Below are 19728 nucleotides of genomic sequence, written 5' to 3'. Positions count from 1 at the left end.
CAGCCTACTTAACAAACCAGAGTGGTACATGTCTGAAACAGCCTACTTAACAAACCAGAGTGGTAAATGTCTGAAACAACCAACCTAGCAGACCAGAGTGGTAAATGTCTGAAACAACCAACCTAGCAGACCAGAGTGGTAAATGTCTGAAACAACCAACCTAGCAGACCAGAGTGGTAAATGTCTGAAACAACCAACCTAGCAGACCAGAGTGGTAAATGTCTGAAAGAACTGGTTTCCTGACCAAGAGCAGTACATGTATTGAAAGGTCAACTAACTTAACACTAGTTTAACATTATATTCAAACATGGTATTCAAGTACTCTACTACAAAACCACTTGGAGACAAATTTAGCTTTTAACATATGGCCTCTGTAACAATTTGTTTAAAGGAGATGAGAAACCTAAATATATTCCTAAAATCACATCATCCTACACAAACCGTACAATTTACAGTATGTAACAGATTAAACATTATTTCTTTAAAACTAATTAAAACTATAAATAAGTTTCACCTGAAACCCTGAGGTGCCAAAGATGGAGTCAGCAACCTCTCCTGGTCCTTCTTATACAAGGGATTAAGAAATTCTGACATGTGGTTGTTAATATAACCCCACAAGGAGTACGTTCTTTCACTTAACCTATGAAAACAAAATCAGGACAACTCTGTAATAACAACACAAGATGACTAACCCTTTACTGATTGGATAACATTACTCACACATTGAGTACACATCACAAATTTATTGATTGGATAATGTTACTCATGTTGAGTACACATAACAAATTTATTGATTGGATAATGTTACTCATGTTGAGTACACATAACAAATTTAAGGGAAAATAATTATCTTATAATTCTTTAGAGTTGGCACTATTTCCTTCTGTAACATTTATTCAACATAATTCAAAGAAACAATAAATTGAAAAACAACATTCAAGTTTCATTTCTAATGTTGTGAGCAGTCTTGTTTGAAAGAAGTTTTTAATAATTTGTTTAAAATTTCTGCCCATCCCAAAGTTATAAAGTTGTACAAGCTGAGAAACTACAATCACTAGAAAATGTAATTATTCATTGTTTGATTCTAACATGATTATTGTTCTGTGTTACTGATTTTATTAATACAACCCTTCATTCATACCCCTGTACGATCTCATCGAATTTACCCTGAAAAATTACTAATAAAGCACAGTTCTTATAATAACTAGATTCAAACCTTGAATATAAATCAGTAGTGTAGACTTGTAATTAATGTACAGTAAATAAAGTAATTAATAATTGTTATGCAGGAATTCTCAATGGGTTAAATATGTTTGAAAGCTATAGAAATGTCCTACTGTGACGATACACCAGATAAGCTAAGTTAGGTTTAGCAAATATTTAAAATCAAATCACTGTGTTGACCACTACCATTAACATTATCACATTCAAATAATTTACACAATTAAAAAAACTAGTTCAGGTGGATATAACTGGTACAGAGAGCTTGACATTCTATACAGCTCATAACAATTATATCAAAATATGACACATTAAGACATTAAAAAACAAACACATAACTGTTACAATTCAAGTTATATAGCTTAACAGGAAATTCTTCCAAATCTTATAAAGATACACTATTTATTTAATACACCTAGATGACAAGGAATTTACAATAGATTCAACTCAGAAAATACAATCTATTGATTAACAAAATATAAATATTATGAAGAGTGTACTTACTGTCTATTATCTATTAATGTACTATCATTCTAGGGTTAACAAATAAAAACTGTAACAATGTTTTTACACTACCATTTTTGTGAAACATTTAAACACCGTATATTACAGGTTTAAACATGTAACATTCATATATGGTGTTTAAATATTTCACCAAACTTGTAGTCTAAAAACACAGTACATGAATATATTACAGGTTTAAACATGTAACACATTCATATACGGTGTTTAAATGTTTCACCAAACTTGTAGTCTAAAAACACAGTACATGAATATATTACAGGTTTAAACATGTAACACATTCATATACGGTGTTTAAATGTTTCACCAAACTTGTAGTCTAAAAACACAGAACATGAATATATTACAGGTCACTTTTATTAAGTCTGCTTTTCAGCCATTCTATTAAATTATATTCCTAACTCTCCTATTTTTCCTAACACAGATGAAGTCATTCTATAGTATTATCAATTTTTCTTCATAGATCTGAGATATCATTCCATATACAAAGGAAATTATTGTATTTAATCAAACATTCACTACAAATCTGAATTATAATTACACTGATAAAGCTTTTCTATTAACTATAATTTAATTAAAAATACTTAATTCCAGCTAACACGTGAAAATAAAAATTTCTACTTTCCAAAAAATAAAAACTCAAAAACATTACACACTGACTTCAAATCAACTCTGTCTTTTTCACAGTTTCCTATAAAGGTTCCAAATTGGCAGGAAAAGACATGATCATGGATTGTCAAGAGAAACCTTTCATTAAACTGAAAAGCTGTTAAAAACTGTTGAGATAATTGCCACACTGCATCAATAAACTGGGTGAAAACTGGAGCAATCTCTCTAGGATCCCCTTGAATGTGACCACAACGGTCTGTAAACTTGTGTCCAAATGCTAACCACTCTTTTTCAATTAAAGCCTAAAGAAAGAAATATTTAATTACAAGAATGAGAATCAAGTGTAAGGGTTGAATAATTAAAACCATTTTAACTACAACAATAACAATCAAGAATAATGGTTGAATTATAACCATTTTAATTACAACAATAAGAATGAAGAATAACGGTTGAATAATTATAACCATTTTAACTACAACAATAAGAACGAAGAATAAGGGTTGAATAATTATAACCATTTTAACTACAACAAACAGAATGAAGAATAAGGGATGAATAATTAAAACCATTTTAGCTACAACAATAAGAACGAAGAATAAGGGTTGAATAATTATAACCATTTTAGCTACAACAATAAGAACGAAGAATAAGGGTTGAATAATTATAACCATTTTAACTACAACAACAAGAACGAAGAATAAGGGTTGAATAATTATAACCATTTTAACTACAACAACAAGAACGAAGAATAAGGGTTGAATAATTATAACCATTTTAACTACAACAATAAGAACGAAGAATAAGGGTTGAATAATTATAACCATTTTAACTACAACAACAAGAACGAAGAATAAGGGTTGAATAATTATAACCATTTTAACTACAACAACAAGAACGAAGAATAAGGGTTGAATAATTATAACCATTTTAACTACAACAAACAGAATGAAGAATAAGGGTTGAATAATTATAACCATTTAAACTACAACAAACAGAATGAAGAATAAGGGTTGAATAATTATAACCATTTTAACTACAACAACAAGAACAAAAAATAAGGGTTGAATAATTATAACCATTTTAACTACAACAACAAGAATGAAGAATAAGGGATGAATAAAAATAATCGTTTTAACTACAAAATAACAATCAAGAATAAGGGATGAATAATTATAACCATTTTAAGTACAACAATAAGAATGAAGAATAAGGGATGAATAATTATAACCATTTTAAGTACAAAAATAAGAATCAAGTATAAGGGTTGAATATTTGTAATCATTTACCTCTGATGAAGAAACATACACCTTTCTAAAGTACTCAAGTTAGAGATTTGCATATTAAAACTGTTCTTTACTAAAGTGAAATGTAAACATACATAATAAAACTGTTCATTAGTGAAATGAAATGTGGAGAAATATGATAAACACTGTTCATTATAAAGGTGAAATGTGGACATGCATAATAAAAATGTTCATTACTAAAGTGAAATGTGGACATATATAATAAACACTGTTCCTTAATAAAGTGAAATGTGGACATATATAATAAACACTGTTCCTTAATAAAGTGAAATGTGGACATACATAATAAACACTGTTCCTTAATAAAGTGAAATGTGGACATATATAATAAACACTGTTCCTTAATAAAGTGAAATGTGAAGAAGTATGATAAATACTGCTCCTTAGTGAAGTGAAATGTGAAAAATATGATAAACACTGTTCCTTAGTGAAGTGAAATGTGTAAAAATATGATAAACACTGTTCCTTAGTGAAGTGAAATGTGAAAAATATGATAAACACTGTTCCTTAGTGAAGTGAAATGTGAAGAAATATGATAAACACTGTTCCTCATTGAAGTAAAATGTCTTAAAAATATAATAAACACTGTTCCTTAGTGAAGTGAAATGTGGAGAAGTGTGATAAACACCATTCCTCAGTGAAATGAAATGTGTAAAAATATGATAAATACTGCTCCTTAGTGAAATGAAATGTGTAAAAATATGATTAACAGTTCCTTAGTGAAGTACAGGTTTAGTACATAAAAATACCTTCAATAAACCAACAGTTTTCATCCTGTTGATATTGAAACTATAGAGATAATGCCATTTGTGGTTTTCACACACATCAACGTCTTGGAGGTTTATCAGGCAACACTTGTTTGAAGAACAGTAGCAGGTGATGTATTAATTTCTTTAGTATCAAACCCACATTACACCTATACAGTTCATAAATCTCCTTAAAAACAACAAATGAAATTGATACCAGGAATAAAATAGTTTAAATACATTTACTCTAGTCCATTTTTCAGCAAACACAAGTTATCTGTTAGTATAAACATCTGTTACCATCACTAGAAAGCCTTTTCTGTACCTGGAATCCAGTTACTGTGCGATAATATGGATCCAGGATGAGACTAGCCAGTGAGCAGGTCTGTGCTGTCCTGTCCCAGCCATCTGAACAATGCACTAAAACACTGATCCTATCTTCTAAAGCCTGTCACAGAAAGAAGATGTTACGGAAGTACTTCCGAGAACTCGGAACATTTACGTATGCTCTTTATTACAATAAAATGTTTTCCTTTGTTTTAAACAAAAATTCCACCAGAAGAACAAGCAATACAAAAAACACCTCTTCATATTCAATAATCTCAAGATTCTATTAAAAATGCATTAACATAATACACCAGTAGTTTAAGAAATACATATAAGATACAGTCTACGATATTTTTCTTTTGTGAAAAAAATAGTATTTGCCAAAAAACAAAACAAAGTGAAGAAAAATTTCATGATAGTTTCCTGAAACAAATTATAATTTTTAGAAAATTGTGAAATATTTCATGGGGTTTATGTATAGTTGGTACCAACAGTATTTTTTATAAAGTAAAAACAAATTAAAAATTTTAAAAACAATACACACAAGTGGTCCCCATACTATACATTAAAATTTCTATAATACTAAAGTACATTTAACAAATTAACCATTAAAGAGAGAGAATGTTGTAGGTAGCAGCATCAACTGATGATGGCCACTGTTTAAGGGTTAAAAACTTAGGTCACAGCAAGATAAAGATACAACACTTATGAAGTAAGTACAACAGATCTTTGAATTTGCTAACAAATAATTGTTTTTATACAATTCTTTTGTTGAACTTCCACATTCATCAACTCAAATCAAGAATACATTCATCTTTACTCACACAGTGACTTAAAAAGAACATGGAGAAAAAATTACCAAATGTAAAGTTGACCAATCAGTGTTTGTTTTTTTCAAGACAAGCAATTAGTTTCTTTATCTGGAAGTCTTAACTATAAAGATACAAACTCTGATGTCATGTAAAGAGCTCTGACAAGTATCACAGAATAATGTATGATGCACAGTAACCCAAATGTTATTGAAAACCATGAGTGTCACTGAACACCATGCAGAGTTGTCTGGCCACTACGGCAACAACAAAACACTGACCATGAAAAACACACAGAATCATGTACTAAGAACTATGCCCATAGCCATAACATCCATTTGTAACAGTACCACATAAAGGTACAGGTAGAGTCTGATAATGTACCAAGTAACTCGGCCCACAGCTATAACATCCATCTGTAGCTGTACCACATAAAGGTACAGGTAGAGTCTGATAATGTACCAAGTAACTCGGCCCACAGCCATAACATCCATCTGTAGCTGTACCACATAAAGGTACAGGTAGAGTCTGATAATGTACCAAGTAACTCGGCCCACAGCCATAACATCCATCTGTAGCTGTACCACATAAAGGTACAGGTAGAGTCTGATAATGTACCAAGTAACTCGGCCCACAGCCATAACATCCATCTGTAGCTGTACCACATAAAGGTACAGGTAGAGTCTGATAATGTACCAAGTAACTATGCCCATAACCATAACATCCATTTGTATAGGTATCAGGTGATTCAATATGTAGGACCTTTAATACAGACTGATAAACGTACTAGATGATTCAATATGTAAGACCTATAATACAGTCTGATAAATGTACTAGATGATTCAATATGTAAGACCTATAATACAGACTGATAAATGTACTAGATGATTCAATATGTAAGACCTATAATACAGACTGATAAATGTACTAGATGATTCAATATGTAAGACCTATAATACAGACTGATAAATGTACTAGATGATTCAATATGTAAGACCTTTAATACAGTCTGATAAATGTACTAGTTCATTCAGTAGGTAAGACTTTTAATACAGTCTGATAAATGTACTAGATGATTCAGTAGGTAAGACTTATAATACAGTCTGATAAATGTACTAGATGATTCAGTAGATAAGACTTTTAATACAGTCTGATAATGCACCAAGTAATTTAATAGGTAAGCCTTTTAATGCAGTCTGATAATGTACCAGGTAATTTAATAGGTAAGACCCTTAATACAGTCTGATAATTTACCAGATAATTCAATAGGTAAGATCTATAATACAGTCTGATAAATTTACCAGATAATTCAATAGGTAAGATCTATAATACAGTCTGATAAATTTACCAGATAATTCAATAGGTAAGATCTATAATACATGGTTAGTTGTTTGGTGTTTTATGGCACAGAACAACTAGGTTACCTGCATCAAACACCTGGTAAAAAGTTAAAAGTAAAATTATTAAAATTCATAAAAGGAAATTAAAGTAAAACAAAACAAAGTTTAATTGTTGAATTAAAAACATAAATAACATTAAATCCAATTTTTATATCTAGTCTACAGCAGTGAGAGAAAAACTACAGTAATACAAGTTGTAAAGTACTTTCTGAAGCACGATTGCAACTATCATAAATCACCAGGATGACTAACATGTAAGTTCAAAAACCACCATCAGTCACCTGAAGTTAGCCTTTCCAGTCCTCGTTTCAAGTTATTTGACTTTAGGGTCATTTGCTAATTTCAAATCGAACTAGATGTACTTTGATTGTTAAAAGGGAATCAGATTAAAGAAAGGTCTAATGTATAAATTACAAAAAACTTTAATAGCATTAAAAAAAGAGTAATGGCCTTTAAAAAACTAAAAACATTTCCAAGGTGGACAATACCACCATCACCAAAAACACTGTCTAACTTACGGATAAACCTTGGGACAGAATATGTTTAAAATGGTGTCGCCATTGAAAGTCGTAATGTTGGCAAGACAGTAAAATGTTGCTTATTGTGACCTGAATGTTACACAGACTACACACTAGTGCATCATTCCAAAATAAAAGAAAACAATGAGTTAAAAAACTGTCACCAATACGTAGTCTAGTCAGAACAACTTCCTCTTCCGATCCTTATGGAAGCAAGACAGCCAAAGTCCAATAGAGGGTTTTATTTAGAAAAGCTTGCTTTCACGTTGATCACTCAAGTTGACTGCCAACTGGCACGGAGCTGAGCCTTGAATACAGGACCATAGTCCACGTACGGAACAGGCACAGTAGTGATAGTTCCAGAGCAGACAGATTTAGCTGCAGTGTTGGCAAGCCTGATCTTGCAAATACCAACATGACCTGGTCTCCAGAAAAGCTGGATAGAAATAGATGTTAAAGAGAAATGTGAGCCAGTCAGTTTTGAATATCAGCAAGAACAGGGTGAGAACTAACGTGAAGCGATTCCAGGGCCAGTAGAGAACTAAGCGAGTCAGTATAAATAGTGCAGTTTGAATACTGCTTAGCTTCTATGTGATCCAGGGCAAGAGAAATGGCATACAGTTCAGCAGTGAACACACAAGCTGTAGAGGGGATTCTGTGCGCAACCACCAAACCACAACAAACCATGGCAGATCCCACAGAGTTATCTATATAAATAGGAATAGAAGGATGTATCCAAAGATGTTCAGCAAATAACAAAATATTTCCAATCTGGAATATCTTCTTTTCTCAGATGACTTAAAGATAGGTCACATTTGGGGACTGTAATAAGCCATGGTGGGATGGGCTGACCAGTGGATACAGCAATGTTATCCAACGACAGACCCAATTCATCCAACTGCACCTGTATACAAAGGCCAAAAGGGGTAATTGTCTGTACTGAAAAAGCATGGCCCATTGAGGAAGGAAAACACAACCCCATGTGAAATGCTTTGGTAAGGAACGAAGTTTCGAAGCATACAGTAAAAACAGTTGCAAACAGCAGAGGTGCAGAGGAGGTTCATGAGACTCCATGTACAAGCTCTGAACTGTAGAAGTATGGAAAGCCCCAGTGCAGAGCCAAAGTCTCTAATGATGAATGGGGTCCAGAATCTTCAAGGCTGTAGTCCTGGCAGAACCATAGACCAGTGATCCATAATATAGTTTTGATAGAATAAGAGCACAATATATCTTTAGCATACAACATCGATCTGCTCCTCAGGTGGTGGAAAAGAGGACACAGAGAATGTTCAGTGCTCTTGTGCATTTGACCCATAGCTGCTTATGGTGTGGTATAAAGGTCAGCTTACGGTCAAAGATAAGCTCAAGAACTTTGTCTCAGGGACCACAGGTAGCACAACTTCACCATTACGGAGTTCAGGATTAGAGTGAATACCCCCGTTGGCAGCAAAAGTAATTGAAAACGGTTTTAGAGAGAGAAAAATTAAAACCATTTTTTGTGGTCCACTTCATTAAATGATCGAGGGCAGGTCTACCTACCGCTCAATATACCTCATGTTCAACAACTGATATGAGATGTGAAAGTCATTGACATAGAGTCTGTTTGCAACAGTAAGAGGGAGTTGTTCAGTGATGGCATTAATCTTTATACTGAAAGATGTGACACTAAAAACATAACCCTAAGGGACTCCAAGTTCCTGTAGAAAAGAATGGGAAAGTGTCGAACCCACACAAACTTGGATTCGCCTGTCCATTAAAAAATTTTAATAAAAATGAGCAAATGGCCAATTAACCCATACAAATGCCATTCCTCTTGTAGTATCATATGCCTTCTCAATATCAAAGAATATTGATACAAGATGTTGTCATTTGAGAAGGGCTTCTCTGATTGACATTTGAAGTCGAATCAGGTGGTCCATGGTGAAGTGCTGTTGTCCGAACCCACACTGGGTGGGTGAGAGGTTGTTTGATTCTAGGAACCAAACAAGATGAGCATTAACCATCCTCTTCTAGGTCTTACAGAGACAGCTTGTCAAAGCAACTGGACGGTAGTTTAAAGAAATCTTGGGATCCTTCCCAGGCTGAGAAAAAGTTAGGACAATAGCCTGGTGCCAGGCATCAGGAAAACATTCTCCTGCCAGATCCGGTTAAAAACAATCAGAAGAATAGCAAGAGAAGCAGGAGATAGATGGTGCAACATTTTGTAGCATACATCATCAGGTCCGACCGAGGTACTGCCAGACGAAGTTCCACCATCAGTGATGACGAGAAAACCCACTTTATGAACCTGATGATGACCAAAGAAGGTTGAAACGTTGTTTGCTCCTCTACATAAAAATTTTCTCCATCCAAACCAGCCGTTTTTACATATATATGAGATCCACCAGTGTAAAGGGACGATTATAGTCATAGGGACAATCAGCTCAAAAGAAAAGAGGTGATCACTCTGCCCAAGTCTTGATGGCTAAGAAGGTGAAGGATCAAGCAAAAGTGCTAGATACCTGGCAAAAGCTTTCACCTAGAGTATCAGAGATCCTCTAAGTATCAGCTACTTCTTGACCATCAGAGAGTAAGATCGAGAGGGAAACAGAATAATATTGCCCATTGATCTTTCGAATTTTGTCCCATATGACCTTGGAACTGGTGATAGAAAATATGCTGATTGTAAACTTAATCCAAGAGTCCTTCTGGCTTTGACGTCTTACCCCCCTAGCATGTGCACAGACCTGTTGGAAAGTGATGCCGTTAGAGAGTGCGGGATACCTACAAAAAGTATTCCAGGACTGTTTTGAGCCTCCTGTGCCATGTGGCAGGCAGGATTCCACTGCAGACGAGGATATCATTGAAAATGTGTTGAGGTTTTAGAAATACATTGAGCAGCTGCCTGTATAATACAGTCAGTTACCACTGCCACACAGTAGACTATTGATGGCTTACAGATGATGGCAGGATCATGTTCTCTGAGAGCAGTGAAAGAGGGCCAGTTTGCTTGATCGAAGCTTCCATCAGGGCGGGTCAGGTGGCATCGACCACAGCCAATCTCTCTCAAAATTATAGGAAACTGATCACTGCCTCGTGGATTATTGTCAACCTTCCATGGAAAATGGGAGAATAGTGAAGGGGAGCAAATTAAGAGATTAATAGCAGCAAAGGACTGACTCAAGTGTGAACATAAGTAGAAGAACCAGTATTGAAAATAGAAAGGTTGTTATCAGAGAGTATATGCTCTTTGGAGGAACCCCTCCCACCAATATCAGCACTTCCTCAAAGGAGATGATATCCATTAAAGTCCCAAGGATTAAAAAAGGGAGACGGCAACTGTTCAATGAGAGCCTCAAGGTCTGATTGATCATATGTCTCTCCAGGCAACAGGTAGAGAAAACAAACAGTGATGGTACGACCCAAGGAAACACTGATGGCTATGGCCTCCAAGGGTATGTCAAGTGGCAAAGACAGGGTGGGCACAAACTGATCAACCAACAGTGCCACCCCTCCATGCACTCATCCATCACACAGCCTGTCATTTCTGTACAAAGAAAACCACTGAAAAATGGCTGTATCAGCAGGTTTCAGAAATGTTTCCTGTGAGGAAACACATACAGGATGGTAGGAAGCAATCAATGTTTTGATGTCATCTAGATTAGAACATAAACTTCAACAGTTCCATTGTATCAATGTGGCCATTTTTATTTATGTGTAGGTGAATAGGGTGGAGAGCCCTTCCATTTATTACCACATCTTTTTTCTTTACTGTCTTTATTCGATGGAGGTCTATTGACTTCCATGGATCCTGCCCGGGGTCGATTAAACAGGTCTTTGTTGTTGGAAGAGGATTCCAGTGACTGAGGACTTGAAGGAATGATTATTTTGCATCTTGGGGTGGGAAAAGAAGATGTATCAGAGGAAATGTCTGTACCCAGCACTAAAGGAAGTGGATCATGGGATTTGTTGGAATGTATGTAAGGGACAGAGATGGGTGTTGAAGTTGATTCATCAACTTTTTTAACCTTGGAGGTCAAAAGACTTTTCATTTGTTTTGAGAACAATTCTTTTGGAGACACAGAGAGATCTCTCTGCACTTCTACTGTAGTTGTGGAACGAAGTGCAGCAGCATATGTCCAAGATGAAATGGTGAACAGCAACTTTCCAGCCTCAGGTAATGTTTTGAATAGTCTTCAAATGCTGCACCTCTTTTTCTTCCAACCATTTTGAGCAAGAACAAAAGTAAGATAGGTGAGTTGCAATGGCTCTGATCTAGTGGCCAGATCTAGAGCCAGCCACAGTCTGATAACATAACAGGTGATTGGGCAGGTAAGACATTTAATACAATCTGAGAGTGTACAAGGTGATTTAATATGCAAGATATTTACAACAGTTTGAGAATAAGACATGACAAAAATTATTACCAAATTATAAACATTCAATTAAAAACCTACTTTAGCAATAAACACTGCAGTTTCTATGATACTTCGGACATGCTTGAGCCAGCCACTAGATTCTAAACCAGTCAAAATGCATTCATTGAAGGGATCTTCAACTCAGATACTGTTAAAAATAAAATACATATATATGGCTATGGATATAAAACATTTATAATTAAGGAAATGAAAACATGGAAGTATTATGACAAGTTGCTTTGACATTCAGACAATACAAGATATTTATGATAAACATTCAAAGCAACAAGTCAAAATGATTATCTGTATAGTGCCTTACACACTATAATTACTTTTAATCTTTGATAACTACTGAGCTGAAGAGAAATGTGTTTGTTGCAACAGAACTAATAGACCTGCCTTCTGTACCAAAACATGAATTTTGTTTAAGAAAGGTTATAATCTAAACAAAAAATTATGTAATTCAAACTACAGAGAGAAACAAATTATACTTAAAACACGTCTGTTCACAATATAACTTGTACACATGTGAAACTGTATCTCTTATGGATGGTGAAAAGCCATTATCTCACACTTTGACAAACACTCCTCCGACATAACGTTCTTAAAAGTGTTAAATTTTAGTCTGTTAAACTTGAAATCATTAACTTGTTTTTATATCGTTTGTCTTAACTATGCACTATAACTACCATCCCTTAGAAACCAGTGTGTATCTTTTGTGGTGAAACAAATGAAGTCAAACCAGACTAACATAGTAAGAAAGTCCCCATCTGCTGCTGATCCGACTTCACTCAAACCAACTTATGTTAGTTCATACTTGCATGCGACTTTCACTGATGGATTTTGGAGGAACTGTATGATAGCACTTAACATTTTCAAGTTTCATAAAGCTAAATTAGTTATGTTCATGTAACCATAGTTACATAGGAAATACTACACAATTTGGTTAGATTATCCAAACAACTATCATAACTTTCAGAAATAATATGAACTCATAATAAAATGGTATTTTCACTTGAAAGTAGTAACACTCTTTGAATTACAATTATTTCTGTTAGACCATAGGTTCAAGAATATAATTATGAATTACACGTGTCAGTAAATCATGTGCGACTTAAACAGGATTTAAAATGATAACAGAATTTTCTTCTACCACATTTAATGCTCTTAGACAAAGTGACTTTACTATATCTGACTCATGCAAGTAAACAGCAGAAAGTGTTTAAAAACATCAAATATTCTTCAGACTGTGCTTGACATAACAGAACATTATTGTAGTTTCAGAGAACATTTCATACTTTTAACCACAGAGATCTTTTGAAATGATTAATACAGATTAATGTTATTTAATGATTTGTGGATATAAAGAAACCTTTAAGTGTTAAATATTAGGTTGTCCACAAATAAATGTCGTTTTTGAACTGCGAAGTTTGGAAAACTATAAATCAGTGTTGTAAAATATGCTTTAACCAAAATAAGCACTATTTGTTTTGTAAAGCATGCTTTAACCAATATGAGCACTATTTGTTTTGTAAAGCATGCTTTAACCAATATGAGCACTATTTGTTTTGTAAAGCATGCTTTAACCAATATGAGCACTATTTGTTTTGTAAAACATGCTTTAACCAAAATAAGCACTATTTGTTTTGTAAAACATGCTTTAACCAAAATAAGCACTATTTGTTTTATAAAACATGCTTTAACCAATATAAGCACTATTTGTTTCAACACACTTTTGTCAAACTGTAATGATGTTATTTATGCCCGTGCTGTAGAAATCAGAGTTTCTATGGTCAATGTACTCCCTGAATGTTTCTGCAGCTGTCTGATTTTGAAAGTGTTTACTTTTCATAAACTTGTCAAAGTGCTTGAAAAAATAAAAATCTGTAGTGGAAAGGTCTGGGGAATAAGGTGGATGAAGCAGAACCTCGATTCCCAATTCGTTCAATTTTTGGAGTGTCATCCTTGACAGGTCTTATAATGCCGATTTTGTTGATCTTCAGTCAGCTCATACAGAACCAACTTGTCCAACTTTTTTGTCTTTCCAATTGCATTCAGGTGGTTGATAATGCTTGACTTGTTTGTGCCTAGCTTTTCTACAAGCTCATGTACTGTTATGCAAGGGTCTGTCTTAACTGCTTTCCTTAATGTGTTTTCATCTAAGGATGACTCCCTTCCACAACCTTTGTGGTGTTCAGGACTTTCATTTCCATGTCGAAACTTTTGAAACCAACGCTGAACTGTACGTTCAGCACCAGATCCATGGCCAAATTTCTGGTTGATGTTCCATGAAGTTTCGGTAGCTTTTCGTCCAAGTTTGAAGTCATAGAGGAAAATCAGACAAAAGTCTTCCTTGTCCATTCTGCCTTGAGGGTTGGAAAACTTACTCTGAGTAGAGTTGAAATAGCAGACAATTAAGACACCTTGTAAGCAACAAACGTTGAATTGAACCAACCAAACAATGATAAGGTACTCAATATTCAGCTTCTAAATGTCATTGTGAGAATTCTGACATTTATTTCTGGACAACCTAATACAATACAGCTTACCTTTTACAAGTTTATAAAGAAAATGTCACCATTGAAAACAATACAGCTAACTCTCTACAAGTTTATAAATAAAATGTCACCATTAAAAGCAATACAGCTTACCTTCTATTAATTTATTTAGACTACTTCTCATGACATGGATATTTTCTATTCCAAAAAACTGGAATTTGATGTTTTCATAGAAACTCTCATTTTCATAACCTTTTCCTGCTGCTTTATTGGCCATTGCATTAATCTACCAAATAAATAGATGTAGTAGTTAAATATCACTCCCTTTAATAAAGTATGAACAAGATTCACATCTTTGTTGTAATATCAGAAAATGACTTGAAAATACTGTCTACAACATGGACGGTCAGAGAAAAATGGAATCATTTTTATTGTATAACAAACTTTAATTATGATAACACATTAATTCTTTCAACATAGGCTTGTTTTACTGACCACATGACCTGTTTGTATTCATTTAAAGTCTCTATAGATTTAATACTTCTAGCTTTCAACACTGTGTATTCTTTACAAAATTTAGCAGTCTTTTAGTTAATGTTACAAGTCTTTCACATACATACAATAATGTTTTTAGTGAAGTATTGTTTAGCAAACTAAAATAAAGGTTTGCCCATTAATAAAGATTTGTCCATGAATATACTGAGTATTTGTTTTAAATAGTGTGTGTGCAAAGTAATTTTCATGTTAAGATTACAAACACTTTTCCTCTTTTCAAAAATCTCAAATTTCCTTTGTGTAATCCATAAAACCTCTTAAAACATTGTTTTTCAATACAACTTTATATTTCAAATGGTTTCTTTTACCTTCCATAACTCAAAATGGTGTATGTCAATTTGACCAACCACGTAACCATCAAAAAAATAAAATCAAATCTAAATTACCATTTTTTTCTTTCTAAACTGACTTTGAATTAAAACATGGAATTATATTCATTTATCCTAAGTAGCTTTAAGCTTGTAATGGTGCACATTTATTTATATTTTATTGTTTTATTGCCCGTTGAATCATGTCTAACTACTATCCATACCATAATAAGTTGCAAATCACTTGGGACACGCGGTGCAGCTCACAGTACACTACTGAATGACATTATTCATGTGTTGCTCATGTGTGCCTCATGAAATGTTTTTATTATGTTATTTATTTTACCTAATCTTAACTGACCTAAACAGATCCCTATTTATATATTTTAGTTACTTTTATAATAAATAATGAATAAATATGAAATAAAATACATACCTAATCTTTTCTTTTACTGCTGTCAATGTCAAAAACACTTAATTCTATTTTTTATACTAATGGTTGTAATGCAGTAAATGATTTTATTTAATTAAATATTTATCAAAGAACACGTCCCAATAATGTAGGTAATTCTCCCTAACTGTCACAATTTTTCTGGGTTTTTAACTATGTGACAAGAGCGATGACAAAGTCATGCAAACTTGTCATTAAGTTTCTCACTGGAACATTGTTTGTACTCTCAGTGAAAGTGATTATTATCTGTTCAGTATACAGCATCAAACAATATGTCATTTGATAACTGAAAACTTTCTATCAGTTATGCATAATATATAATTAAATGTAAGAGAGATGTATTAACATATTCTTAAAAGAGAGAATATCACCAATGGGTGTGGCAGGAAGGGTCTGATTTCTTATTGATACCTCTGTAACCAAACAAAACTGAAGACTATAAAAATTATGGTTTCTCTGAGTAATGAGTAATTTATGATTAATTTCTTACTTTTACAAGGGGTGATGGAAAAAATAGAGAAGACAAGATGCCTAGAAAAATGTCACGTGTGTTATACTAGGGGAAACTGAGGACTTAAAATATTTCCTTGTAGAATTGAGAGCCTGAAACCTTGTAAACATATGTCATTAAAATATGGATTGTCCTAACTTCTTATACATATATATATGTCATTAAAATATGGATTGTCCTAACTTCTTATACATATATATATATGCCATTAAAATATGGATTGTCCTAACTTCTTATACATGTCATTAAAATACGGATTATCCTAACTTCTTATACATATATATATGTCATTAAAATATGGATTGTCCTAACTTCTTATACATGTCATTAAAATATGGATTGTCCTAAATTCTTATACATATAGGTATGTCATTAAAATATGGATTGTCCTAACTTCTTATACATGTCATTAAAATATGGATTGTCCTAAATTCTTATATATGTCATTAAAATATGGATTGTCCTAACTTCTTATACATGTCATTAAAATATGGATTGTCCTAACTTCTTATACATGTCATTAAAATATGGATTGTCCTAAATTCTTATACATATATGTATGTCATTAAAATATGGATTGTCCTAACTTCTTATACATATATATATGTCATTAAAATATGGATTGTCCTAACTTCTTATACATGTCATTAAAATATGGATTGTCCTAACTTCTTATACATGTCATTAAAATATGGATTGTCCTAAATTCTTATACATGTCATTAAAATATGGATTGTCCTAAATTCTTATACATGTCATTAAAATATGGATTGTCCTAAATTCTTATACATGTCATTAAAATATGGATTGTCCTAAATTCTTATACATATATGTATGTCATTAAAATATGGATTGTCCTAAATTCTTATACATATATGTATGTCATTAAAATATGGATTGTCCTAAATTCTTATACATATATATATGTCATTAAAATATGCATTGTCCTAACTTCTTATACATATATATATGTCATTAAAATATGGATTGTCCTAAATTCTTATACATATAGGTATGTCATTAAAATATGCATTGTCTTAACTTTTTATACATATATATATATATGCCATTAAAATATGGATTGTCCTAAATTCTTATACATATATATATATATGCCATTAAAATATGGATTGTCCTAAATTCTTATACATATATGTATGTCATTAAAATATGCATTGTCCTAACTTCTTATACATATATGTATGTCATTAAAATATGGATTGTCCTAGCTTCTTATACATATATGTATGTCATTAAAATATGGATTGTCCTAACTTATGCAATAATAATTGATATACCATAAATAAAAAGCATTTTAATAATTTTTTTTATGTTAGGCACTAAAACTTTCTGTCATGGGTAGAAAAGGATAGATACCCGAGTTGAAAGGGTTAAAAACATTTTTATTTGTCAGAGCTACTGAATGAATACATAGTGATATTTTACCCATTAATAAAGGGATTGAAATCAGTTATGGTTAAACCTGACATATAAGGTGTGATTGAAACTTAGTATACATCCTATGATTTATGTGACAATATAGTGGTAAGTACACTTCATGCTAGAAACTAACTCACATTCAACAAATGATAAAAACAAATAAACTCAATCAACCCTGGTATATATTGTGGTTTATGTAAAAGCATGCAGACTTTTAAATAGATCACACAACTGCACTAGATAAATATTACATTTTTTTTGTCAGTTGAATGACTGTCAAAGACAGCTACAAAAGAGGTGGAAGTGTAGCCCACATGGCTATGTTAACTGTCTTACCTTTGGTCTAGTGTCCACGACATACATGAACTTAGATGATGGACAAGTCCTGAGTATACAGGTTAATAACTGTTCATCTTCAACACAACGAGCACTAAATCCTGACAACGGCTGACTACATCGGCTTAAAGCTGCCTGTTGAAAAAAACTGAGAACCTTATGTAATGCAAAACAAACAATATACTCCTATAACTCCTTAAAGAAACATTGGTGTACAAATTATTAATAAATACTCATATAAATTACACTTACTGACTAAACTTGAAGCTAGAGAGGACAAGGACCTTGCCATTAAATCATTTCTTCTTAGAAAGCTTTAGAAACTGATCAGTCAGCACGTCACAATTACGTGTGGTAATAGTTAGAATTGGTTATGGAGAACTTTCCAACACAAGGTAAAAAGTTTGCAAGATCCATCATTTACGAGGGCTGTTCAAAAATACGTGGACTGTTTGAATTTCGCGGCTCCAGTTAGTTCCAGGGGAATCCGCTTGGTGTCGCTAGGTTCGCCCAGATCAGCTGATTGCGACGCCATTTCCCGATTGCAGATATCTTCATTTGTGTATTGGCTACGCGGTTTTAAGTGAAGTGCGATTTTTTCGTTTGGCGGATTTCAGAATGAATGACCTGAAGTAGCAACGACTTGCTGTGAAATTTTGTGTTAAACTTGGAAACTCTGCGACTGAAACTTTTGCTATGCTTAACACGGCTTACGGTGATGTTGCTATGAAGCGTTGGCATGTTTCAAGTGGCATGAACGTTTTAAGGATGGTCGAGTCCATTGAAGATTATGAGCATCCTGGATGTCCTTCCACGTCAACTGACGACCCACACGTCGACAAAATCAACACCCTGGTGCGGGCAAATCGACGTCTGACTGTCAGGGAGCTTGCTGAAGAGTGTAGGATATCAGTTGGATCTTGTTACGAGATTTTGACCAAAAAATTGAAGATGCACCACGTTGCTGCGAAATTCGGCCCTCAGAACTCGTGACTTTTTGGCCAAACACTCGATCACTGTTCTTCCCCACCCCCCTACTCACCTGGCCTTGCTCCTTGCGATTGTTTCTTGTTCCCCAAACTCAAAAGACCCTTGAAAGGAAGAAGATTTGAGAAGATTCCCGAGATTAAGGCAAATGCGACGAAGGAGCTGGAGGACATTACAAAAGAAGCGTACCAGGACTGTTTCAACAAGTGGAAACACCGTTGGGATACGTGTGTGCACTGGGGAGGAGAGTACTTTGAAGGGGTCCCAGACCTGTAACTTCTAAATAAAGTACATCTTGTTTTATGACGTCAGTCCTCGTATGTTTTGAACAGACCTCGTATATGCTGTTAATGTTCATTTTAATACTCTGCACAACACATCTGGAGACAGCATTTTCTTGGAAATAATACTATACCTAAGTACCACATATACTTTGGTGTATTCTACTAAAATAAAAATCAACCCCTTATATCTTTTCATTCTTTTCCTGCTTTGGGTCACCTAGAAATGCCCATCCTCAACTGGTAAATTGTTAAAACAAATTTCAACACAGCATCATAGTTGTTCAGATAAACTTCATTAATAGTTGGACTGTCCATGAACATTCTTAACTGGTGTATTTATTTTGCTACCTAGTTTGTTTAGCTCTAGCTTTATAGCCCTCAACACTGAATGACATTATTTACTCTCAAACTTCATCAGTTTGGTTCTTGTCTTTAGTTCTCACTATTTATATTACTGTATTACATTCGAGCAAAATATATTCTTCATCAAAACATTTTAAAATAT

The 19728-nt window shown here is 33.5% G+C and overlaps 1 pseudogene across 1 annotated transcript in view; it reads right to left on the bottom strand.

Moving 5' to 3' along the window:
- LOC143228471 (phosphatidylinositol-3,5-bisphosphate 3-phosphatase MTMR8-like) overlaps positions 1 to 19544 on the bottom strand; it is a 36338-nt pseudogene extending 16794 nt beyond the window's left edge. The window contains exons 1-7 of the transcript XR_013015339.1: positions 19491 to 19544; positions 17953 to 18138; positions 14505 to 14637; positions 11893 to 12001; positions 4728 to 4850; positions 2404 to 2654; positions 515 to 640 (exon numbers count right to left, since the gene is read on the bottom strand). The product of XR_013015339.1 is annotated as a phosphatidylinositol-3,5-bisphosphate 3-phosphatase MTMR8-like (transcript). The remainder of the gene's footprint in view (positions 1 to 514; positions 641 to 2403; positions 2655 to 4727; positions 4851 to 11892; positions 12002 to 14504; positions 14638 to 17952; positions 18139 to 19490) is intronic.
- Between the last annotated feature and the right edge of the window lie 184 nt (positions 19545 to 19728).

The sequence above is a fragment of the Tachypleus tridentatus genome, chromosome 10, assembly GCF_004210375.1.
Source record: "Tachypleus tridentatus isolate NWPU-2018 chromosome 10, ASM421037v1, whole genome shotgun sequence".
Classification (NCBI taxonomy): domain Eukaryota; kingdom Metazoa; phylum Arthropoda; class Merostomata; order Xiphosura; family Limulidae; genus Tachypleus; species Tachypleus tridentatus.
This window is presented reverse-complemented; position numbering and strand designations above follow the sequence as displayed.